The 9,176-nt window shown below is 41.5% G+C and overlaps 1 long non-coding RNA gene across 1 annotated transcript; it reads right to left on the reverse strand.

The window, feature by feature from the left end:
• Positions 1 to 5,514: 5,514 nt before the first annotated feature.
• On the reverse strand, positions 5,515 to 9,100 carry LOC121884233. Its single transcript, XR_006092318.1, has 3 exons — positions 8,312 to 9,100; positions 7,220 to 7,503; positions 5,515 to 6,328 (listed from the first exon to the last, which is right to left on the reverse strand). It is a non-coding gene; the product is annotated as an uncharacterized LOC121884233 (long non-coding RNA).
• Positions 9,101 to 9,176: the final 76 nt, after the last annotated feature.

The following is a 9,176-nucleotide window of genomic DNA, read 5'->3' on the forward strand; positions in this document are numbered from 1 at the left end:
AATCGACAGATGAAGGAAAAGTAAACTTTAACTGCAGCCGTACAAAAACTCTGAAATACAAATATACAGACAAAACTGCTAACAGGACTCCCTTAAATAGCTTTATCTTAAAATTTTTAAAAAGTGTTAAAATACAACACACTGCAGACCTACCAGTGTGTATAATCAACACATATAATTATCATTTTGAATGCATTTTACACTGTCTCAGTCAACAAATAGTGGACATGAAAAAATATGATGAAGAAATTTTACAAAAAAAATGTTGATTTTGCTTCATTTATATGAGAGAAAAGTGAGAATAAAATGAAAAAAGTGTTTATTATGAGTGGAAAATTAAAATCTGAAAGGGTTAAGCTCCAATAGTAGATGGTTCAAATAAAACAATCAAATAAAAGCTGGTTTATAATACAGTTTTCTACAGATATTTAGTGATAAACCATGTCTCTTAGTAATTAAGTTTAAATACGTGTAGGAGACAGGGTTTGTGCTGATGCATAATTATATGTAGGCCTACGTGAACATCAATTTGACAGTCAAATAATATGTTAAAAGCTCCAGTCTGTCCTGCGTCATTTGCATCATGTGCACCAGAGAACATTTATTTGACTTGTTCAGTATCAACACAATAAGGAAACAGTGGCTGTGAGACTAGTGTGTGTGTGTGTGTGTGTGTGTGTGTGTGTGTGTGTGTGTGTGTGTGCGTGTGTGTGTGTGTGTGTGTGTGTGTGTGTGTGTGTGTGTTTAAGCCTGTGGAAACGACTTGTTTATCTTCAGTTTTAAGGTGGGGCGTTTCCCTACAGGTGCGCTGCCTCAGCTCAGGTATACAGGATGCAGCATCCTCCCGTTATACAAGCCTGAAGCAGCTGTTATGTTGCCACGATGGACGTGAGAAAGTGTATCGGAGGTTGCCTTCCTTTGTTTTTCATAGCCATCGTTTTCGATGTCATCGGTCTGATCCTCCTTTTCATCGGGATATTCGCCAACCTGCGCATCGACGGCCGCTTTTACGGCGACTTCTTGATCTACACGGGCTCTCTGGTCATTTTCATCAGCCTGGTCTTCTGGCTCATGTGGTACGTCGGGAACGTCCAGGTGTCGGAGGACGACGGCTTGAAGAAGAAGAGCAGTATCGTGCTGCTGGCCAGGAAACTATCGGAAAGGTTAAGCCAGACGCTGAAAGGAGAAGGACGCCTGAAATGTGTCGTGGATGAGTCTGACTGCGGTCAGGTGGGGTCACCTCCACGCAAAGCCAGCAGGGTGACATGGGGCAAAGCTACAACCTACCATAATGAAGGGTACGACGACAGCCTGGACTGTGTAGCTGTGGAGAAGAAGAAAGAGGAGATAGAAGGAAAACAAGACACCTGATGCCATGAATGAGCACCTTTAATATAAAAATAATCCTCTGCTCTGGTAAATATCATTAACAAAACTGACTCTTATGACTGTCTGCAGCTTTCTGAGCCAAAACAAACGGATGCAAACGCACTTTTTCTGTTCAGAATTCATATGCAGAGCAGTAGCTGGATCCCCAACTCTTCTACGAAGACCTGAGACCTGATACTGGTCTCCAGACTTTTGTAACTGTATGCATCTTCAGTTAACACTGTATTTTACAGGTCTGTCATTTCCTATTAATTCCTCTTGAAATTTCCTGGATAGAAACATATAGAAGGACTTAGAGAGTTGGTGAAATCTCGATGTTAGTGTAACCCAGAGAGTCTTTTATCCAGTTCAGAGCAGCTGAACATACAAAGATGTGAAACGGGTCGACAGGCGGGTTGTAAGTTTCCAACAGCAAAAGAATAATGAATGAATGTTTACTTTGGTTTTATATGGAGCAGCTCTTTTCAGGAAATTCTTATTTACTTTAATTTGATTCTAATTTACTGTGTAAATGTTATTTCTCCAAATGAAGCTTTCAAAGCCTTCGTCACACTGCCAGACAAGGCTGGATTAACAACCTGATCACCTAAAAGCCAGTTTTAATCAGAGATCCCACAATATTTCCATAAAGAAGACCTGTCATTATGCCGGCTTTGCTTTTTTTTTCCACTGAACCAAACGAAGCCGACACGACGCCGCCTCTGTCTGTGATTTTAGATAGCATGCATATGTTCAGTAATCAGAGGCGTGTAAGAGAACAGCGTCGGCGTTTGGTGTTGATTGTCCCGCCATGACAGCTTCTGTAATGTGACTATCTGCTGCCCCGTTCTGTGTTTGTATGTTTCATACAGAACGGTGAGGCAGAACAACAGCGCAACATTCCCACCTTGAACAGGCTGTATAAAAGGGGCTAAAGTGGGCAACTGCTTGGGGCCCCAGACCCTCAGAGGCCCCAAAGTCTCCAGGTTCACCATTTGGCAATAACATTTTGGTAATTTAATTACTTCACAATCAGTATAGTCACGTTTTGTAAAGGCGCCCGAGTTAAAATCTAGTATAAGGTTTTTATTATTTCACTTTTGTGCTTATATGATGCTAATAATTACTAATACATGAAGCTGGGGGTCTGTGGGGGCCCACAGCTTGGCTTTGCCACGTAGCAGGTTAATCCGGCCCTGCTGCCAGAATGTAATGCTTGAATCTGAATCTTTTATTTCTCTTTTGTTTTTGGTCCACAAGTAATCAAATTCTGACATATTGGGGCTATAAAATACTGGAATCTTACTATAAAATGCCCACAATTGTGCACATATATTTTAAATCGTAGACTGAACTCCTCAGAAATATGAAGGACACATTCAGGATCCTAAATGCTGTTCACAGGTCAGCAGTGTGTAAAAACCAGTAACTATGCCTTAACAACAAAATGTTTCAGTGTGGATAGTTGTCCCGTCATTTCAACTTTTTGCTTTCAACAATGCTTTGTCAAATGTTTCAAATATATATTCAAACATAATTGATAGAAATACAGCCTGAGTTGAAGCTGCTACAAACAGAGAAACGTCGAGTCATGTTTGCTCTTTGATTTACTGTCAAAGCAAAGTAAACACTGGTCAGACTGGTTTGACTGACTGATGCGGTGTTGGTTAAACAAACCTGAAAATCCTCCACAAAGGATCCCATGTGATTCAGGACTTTGCATGATATATATATATACTAAAATGTGAGAAGTATCTCTACTCGTTACATTTCATGAATCGCAGCCTCGGAGGCCGATATTTACAGATTTGAGTTACAGTAATGGCACACCTTATGCAAATATCAGCTGTGCCGGAGGTTCACTTTAACCGCAGTAGTTTCCCAGCAGAAAGAGAGCTGAGCTGGTCTGACTGACATCATAACGCACTTCAGTCACACTAAAGGCGACGTTAAAGTAAATAAAACATCGTTCATCGCCGCCGTGTACATCTGTCATTACGACAGGCGGGACAGTAAGTCAAAGCCGAACATCCAGAGACAAATAGTGGCAGCTTGACTGGTCAAACAAGCTGCTCGCAGAGAAGTTTCCATTGCGTGCGTTTCCTCGTTGTGGCAGTGACTTCACAGTTGGTGCTATTATTGTAGTGATGCATGAACCGTGAACTAAATAAATGTTTAGGGAACACTTGAATACAATGTGTCCAACCCTGCAGGGCTGCTCCCAAACTAAATATGAAGGGTAAATATATTTCCTGGTGGGGAGGGGGGGGGGGGGGGTAAATCTCTGAACTCAGTGGGAGTTAAGTCAAGAGGGAGCTTTGAACAACCTGATAAAAGATGCAACACACTGATGCACTTTGGTTTCATTAGCTGAACAAAAAGATCAGGGCCGGGGGGGTGGGGTGGGGGGGGGTGGGGTTAATTATAGCAGGCTTATCGGCGTGTAAACACAAGCTCAATTGCAGCTGATTATGAAATGTAAGTGCATAAATATGTCACACGGATAAGACACAATGGGGTTTGACGTGTCGCATTAATGACATGAAAGGCGCAAAACAAGTCAGCCCTGCAAAGGAATGAAGGTGGACTGTGGGGCCGCTGTTAACGAGCAGCGCAACCAGTTGTTGTGGTTGGATACCAGTCCTCCCACTAAGTATTCGACTATGAAAGAAATGCAAGGTGTGCTGCTGCAAGTGAAGAAGAATGATCCAGCGAGACAGGAAAGCTCTCACTCCCGTCAAGACCTTCACACGACACGACAGCCACCCCGTCCGTCTCACATCGGCCGGGGCTATGGCGCAAGCAGGGAGATGCACCGTCTTCCTGGCCCTGGCTGCGATCATGGACATCGCCGGCCTCATCCTCTTCTTCGTGGGGATCTTTGCGCCGCTGAGTTTCTGGGACTTTTTCGTGCTGTCTGGACCTTTGGTGATCTTCCTCAGCTTGATCTTCTGGATATTCTGGTACTTGGGGAACATCACTCTGACTGAGGAGGATCTCAACCTCACCAAACATGACATACTGTGACTCCTTCGAACCAGCAACATGATGATGATGAGGAGGGTGAGGGAGCTGGCCAGGTCGGCCTGAAGCCTCATCAAAAGTCATGAATTTATGAACATGTGGCTTTCTGAATTCCTTGAAGGATAATAAATCCAAATCCAGGCAGGACCAGGAGCACATTTGACTAATCCCAGGACACCTCAGGAGATAACCTGAGGTTTGACTTCAGGGTGAAAATAACTTGTGTCGTGTTTTTCGGGGAGAGCGATGATTCCCAGACTTTGCCGGAGTGGAAAATGTATTTCTCAGCACTTTGATTGGGAGGAAGCTTTTTTTTAAACTGCAATGTGATGATACTGTACTCCTTGTTTATCCCATTGTTATCATCTGTGTGCATTGTAAGTTCATATTTATATATTTCGACATGTCCCTGCAGCTTCTTGTAAGACAGATGAGCTTTTGAATGACTAAACATGCTTTAAAGTGACTGCTGTTGTGTTCTTTTCTGAGGCCTTTTCTCAATGAGAACTAGCCAAGCAGGCACTGTGGGTTTTTGTTGCTCGGGGGTTATTTTAGTAAGATCCACCCAACAGAAAGAATAAACAGCGCTGTCTCTCTCTCTCACACACTCTCACACAGACAAAACTACCGAGGTATGTAGAGAGACGGGGGGGGAAAACATGTTCTTTCACGAAAAAAATGAAGCTCCGGTGCTTAATTACATGTGCCGAAAGGTTTTCGCCAATTAGCAGTTTTCCCTTGAAAACACTCCCAAAACACTGGATCTGTGCTTCAAGTTTGTTTCTCAAACAACAGCGACTAATACACCTCCTCCACGCCCGATTCTTTCCAGCCTTAATCAGCACTCAAGGCGCCATCAGCTCCCTCAGACATGGAGAGTGTTATTAATGCGTCCATTTGTTTCCTGCCCCTGAGAGAGGAAATGGAGAAGAGGCGTAATGGGTCTCTCTCTCTCTCTCTGTCTTTCTCTCTTTCTCTCTCTTTGCAAAGAGATGGAAACCCTGCTGCTCAGCCCTTCCTCTCCCCCCCAGCCATGGGTGGCCACCTTCTCTGTTATGCTGAAATCCCCCCCCCCCCCCCCCTCCCCAAGTTATCTTGATGATATATGTCATTATAATCTTAATCACAAATGCACTCATCAGTGCATAATAGCGCCTCCCACCAGATTACGAGGGTTTTTTTACTTTGAGAGCAGCGAGCGCAACCAGGCTCAGATGTCCATCCTTGTTGCTGGAAATCAAATCAAGAGCATGATGAAGCATTTATTTCTCCGCAGGTGACGCTGCGCAGATATTACGCCGGTGTGTTTTTTTGTTGTTGCTGAATCTCGATCATGTGGTCTGAAAGAGCTTCGACTAATGGTTGATTTCCATTAGCCATGCGACGGCGGTCGCTACTCTTCCTGGTCCATGGTGAAAATGGGACTGACTGTCATCAGAGGGTAATAAAGTGTTCGCTGCAGGAGAAATACATGCAAAACAGCATCAGAAACACATGCAGAAGGATAGATGGAGAGAGAGGCAACAGTTCAAGAGTTCTTTATCTTTCAGAAAATCATCTTGAGAGGAATTACGACTTATCAGAAGTAAATGAGTTAATTAAAGGATCTAATCTTTCTGTTCTAATGGATGTATGAATGTACTGTTGGATAAAGATCGGGCCTATGAAGCAGCTCATATTGATATAATCTGCACTTTGCAAATGCTATTAAGAATAACCGGATACATGCTGTATTAAAGTCAATCTGTCTTCTGGCAGGTGGTGTTACTGAGTTTATCATTCTGCTCAGTTTGTGAACACTAGTTCAGACTAAAAGCTTAAAATGGCTGTTGACTTCATGATGTCGCCCTCGGAGTATTGGGAAGGTGCATGTCTCCCTCCAGTGGTTGGTGGAGCAGAAGTCTGAGGTTACAGGCCTGACAACTTGTTTTTATTCCTCAAGAAGGAAAAGAGAAGAAAAAGTAAAAAATACATCCTGGTTTACATCAGAATGAAAGTTTGATTGCTGTAAATGATGATCTATGAACTCACAGTACTTACAATTAATAGTCTTATTCTTTAGATTTAGAGGAATTACATCATCAAATCAATGTATAAAACTGTTTTACTTGCAGTGCAACAGTGGTATTTTCCAAAAAGTCACCTTTTTTTTAAAGGATTATTCACTTATATTGTCATATAGTCTTATAGTTTTACAACAGTGTTTGTCACACTACAGGGTCACATGAAAGGAAGTGGTGTTAACTTGCAATTAAAGATTATTTTCAGTATTGATTCATCTGCTGATTATTTTCTAAAATAATTAAAAAAAACAGTGAAAAAATGTCATTCACAGTTTCTCAGAGGACACAGTGATGTCTTCAGTTTGCTTGTTTCGTCCGACTATCAGAAGATGTTCAATTCAGTGTCATATATGATGAAGACAGTTAGCAAACCTTCACACTTGAGAGGCTGGAAGCAAAAAATTTGTGATATTTTTGCTGAAAAAAATTGACTGAAACGATGAATCAATTATCAAAATAATTGCTGATTAATTTTTTTTTAATCCACTAATCGATTAATCATTGCATCTAATCTGATATCATATTTATGACATTTTAATTGAGAAACATGCGTCAGGTACATCATATGTGCAGAAGAAGAAGATAAAATTACATAAAGTTTCATGTAAGCAACAAGACGGCAGGAATAATACAGAAATGTAATCAGATATTTCAGTTTTGATTATTCGATATTTTAAGTGATTAATATGATTTGAATGAGATATTCATCCAATTTTTGACCATTACAATGCTGTCATGTACTTTTACATACTTTGCATACTTACATATTTACATCCCACGTTGTCAGTTTCATTTATTGTTGATGTTTTTGGTTTAATATCCGAAGTACAGTGAGGATCATCAGCATGTTTTTATGGACGTTCTTGCTTTGCAGTTGTAATATTTTGTGCAAAAAATCTTGAAACACAAATCAATATAAAGCTTCCCCAAATTTAGAGCCAGAATGACTAAGATTTCCTCAAACGCTGTAGAGCACTGGTTCCCAACCTGTGGCTCAGGATCCCTCAGAGGGTCACAAGAGAAATCTGAGTGGTTGAGAGATGTTTAACTGGAGAGAAAGAAGATTAAAATTTATTTACACTTTGGGATATTTTCATATCTTTGCTTTTCCTTTTAAATTCTGAACAGTTTCACCAATTCATCCCCATAAACATTATTCAAATGAGACAAAATTCTACTTTTATGAAGTAAAACCCTTATGTATGTTAATATGGTGGACAAAATACTAGGAACACTTAATAATACACAAACTGCTCTGTAGACTACACAGCTGCTGCTGCTGCGGGTGGAAGAATTCCTCAGATCCTTTAAAACTACAAGTGCTGCAGTAACATGTTCCCTGTGACTGATATGTTAATTATATACACTCAGAGAGCACTTTATTAGGAACACCTGTGCAATCTAATCTAAATCTAATTCCTTATATTTTGCCCACCTCATGTAATGGGGTGGACAAAGTATTAGGAACACGTTTCAATATGATTCACTCCAGTACACCACCACCTCAATAAGAAAGATAAAGTAGAATTATCACCTGAAAATGTATAAGCTTCGTAAAGGTAGAATTTATTGCAGAGCTGTTGTGTTGGATTGGTGTTCCTAATAAAGTGCTGCTGAGTACTGATGCAACCTGTCATGATGGGGGTCGCAAATAAACACTGATTTATTTTAAGGGGTCACAAAGGTTGGAAATTACTGCTATAGAGCATCTCACAGATGTTTTTATTATTTAATTGCCTTGATTATAATTCATATTATATATTATATTATATATATTGTTTGGCCTTGCATCCGAGTTGGTTTCTATTTCAGTCTTTTGTCAAACTTAAAATGTTTCCATTCATATGTTAACTAACCTTGACTTTTATCTCCTTGCTTGCTGCATTTAGCGGCAGCAGACTGTTAAATGCCTGATCATGACTTCACACCTGGTTAGAGGTGTTATTATCTTCTGATAGAGGTCTTCGCTGGTTGCACGCGCGCACATGCACGCTCGCACCAATTCCCCACAGACTGTTTACAAACAAGTGGCCTACAGATGGCAGGGTCACTCACCCTGCTGATAACGAGGCCTGCTGCAGTGCAGTGCAGGATACACCAAACCTGCAGCCGCTGCAGGAGGATATACAGTAAATCTGCCTGTCTGTCAACGCAACGCGATGTCTTTGTACTGATTACAGATTGTAACGATGATCTTTTAAAAAGATATCTATAAAGTAACAAGATGCTGCAAAAGGAGCAACGTGCAAAACCAGACATGGATTCTGTAGTGGACGAGGAAAGACAGATTGAGGCTTTGCGCTGCTGCGACGTGGAGGCACATTACAGCTGGATCCTGCAAGCAAACCGCATCAGTGTTGTTGTTTCTCGGTTTAAAGAGATGATTAGTCGGTGATATCGATACCATGATCGCAGATGATCGATAATCTTTCGCTGCGGTGATTATAGTGAAGGATTGCACGTGTAAACTGGTCGGCTCCGCTCCTTTCCTGTGTGGTTTAAAAAAAAATGCACACGCCGCTTCTTGGCTCTCACCGGGTAGCATATGCGCGTATTGCTCTTGCTGCTACTCATCAACCGACCTTGAATGTGTCCTCGGATTAATGCTAACGCGTGATTGGTCGGACTCGCGGGGCTGCATCGGCTTTCTTCGATCTCATTGGCTGAGAGCGCTGTCAGTAAAGTCACATCCGCCTCCTGCGCTATTTGGTTGGACCTCCC

Source organism: Thunnus maccoyii, chromosome 18 (assembly GCF_910596095.1).
Source record: "Thunnus maccoyii chromosome 18, fThuMac1.1, whole genome shotgun sequence".
NCBI classification, from domain to species: Eukaryota; Metazoa; Chordata; class Actinopteri; order Scombriformes; family Scombridae; genus Thunnus; species Thunnus maccoyii.